Source organism: Varroa destructor, unplaced genomic scaffold (genome assembly GCF_002443255.2).
Source record: "Varroa destructor unplaced genomic scaffold, Vdes_3.0 BEIS01000007.1, whole genome shotgun sequence".
Lineage (NCBI taxonomy): Eukaryota > Metazoa > Arthropoda > Arachnida > Mesostigmata > Varroidae > Varroa > Varroa destructor.
Window position 1 is genome coordinate 12,181,706 of NW_019211460.1, and position 1,591 is coordinate 12,183,296.

Genomic DNA, 1,591 nt, shown 5'->3' on the forward strand with positions numbered 1-1,591 from the left:
TCGTTGTTTCGATTTGAATAGATGGAAACAGTTATTCGTATAATTGTGCTCAGCTACCTATTTGAAGCGGCAACATTTTTCCTAGTCAACGGATCATAATAGCAGCTGCGCACCTGAAGTCAGGCCCTCGAGCCTGTGACTAGTCCAGGCCTGAATACGATTGTCTACGACACTAAGCGATCTCGCAGTTACAGATTTGTTATAAAACGCTCGTAGAATAATGGCAATAACATGGGAAACTAAGCAAGATTTTTGTTTTCGACATGTTCGATCCCCATTTCCGTTTGAAGTGTGCAGCGAGTTCGGCTTCAAACAAAAGGTATTTGTAGATGACTAGAATGGTAGCGCAAATTCAGTCATACTTACTTGGTGCCGGACCATCCGTGATCAAGAAGGCGGAGGTTCCAGGAGGAGGCCTACCCATTGCACTAAGGGTGGGCTGATCCCTGTCACGTTCCAAAGAGGGATAGATGGGGCATGTAATTTTTCGTCGAGGGGATTTGCGTTCGCGCAATCCCGCGCCGCTTTTCCGTGCAAAAAATATTATTCTGGGCTAACACATGTGTGAATCGCTAAATGTCTGCGGCGTTTGCGATGGACGTTTGCAATGTGTTTAGTAATTGTAAAACAGTATAGACAATTTTATTGTGAAATAGTAGGATTATAGAGTTTGTTACGTTGAACAGTTCGGCCACCTCCATTTCGTGTTACAAATTTAGCTGACATGTGTGTTCCCGGTAGATTGGAGCCTCACTAAAACTTTAATAAATGTACACTAGTAGCAATAAGCTACATAATAAATTTGCAGGCCGTATTCTTGTACAATTTTCACCTATTTTGTATTAGTTACGTAATTAATTTGTTTAGTTGCTGTTGCCTTCAAACCTGTCAAGAGACTGCTCTAGGACCCGTTTCACCTCTACCTTTAAAATATCTAATTAAAACCGTGACAGACATGCTGCAATTGTCCATTATGATGGCTTCGTAGGGGCTGGAAGACACGCCGCCTCTAACATGCGGCGTCACAGCTCCGACGCTGTGAAAACAGTTCGAAACATTGTTGTTAACAGGTGGATCAATAGTATTTAATAACATGCTAATCTTGACATGGAACAAAGTCCAGCACTTTGCGACGGTATCCTACAGCCGTTCGACAGAACAGATACGCTTACAAGTATAATGCCGCACGCTCGCTCACCGCTAAACAATAGCAAACCGTGGTATATGCGTCCAGTAACGATCACTAACGTAAACAATGCCGAGCGAAAATTGCAGGTTCTCTGACGACAAGCCCTCAAATATTCTTTTGTACGCGAAACATCTGTTGAAATTTGGTCGCCTCGCCATTCAGTGCGTATTGACGTGTATCGTCTACGTAAGAAGTAATATCGTTGATGTTTCTAGCAGTAGCTTTGCCTATAGATTATGTTCAATATTCGACTAAGAAAAGAGCTAATAAACTAATGGAGTCGTATACATGGTAAAACAGAGCAAAAGTTGGGGTTTGTTTTTGACGTTGTTTTACGGTGTAGATACACTTCGTTACGTGCCGGGAGCCAGCTGTCTGAAGCAATGCTCACCGATAGTAGCA

At 42.7% G+C, this 1,591-nt stretch overlaps 1 non-coding gene across 1 annotated transcript; it reads left to right on the forward strand.

Moving 5' to 3' along the window:
- Positions 1-358: 358 nt before the first annotated feature.
- LOC147754333 (U1 spliceosomal RNA) lies at positions 359-520 on the forward strand. Its single transcript, XR_015318105.1, has one exon. It is a non-coding gene; the product is annotated as a U1 spliceosomal RNA (small nuclear RNA).
- Positions 521-1,591: the final 1,071 nt, after the last annotated feature.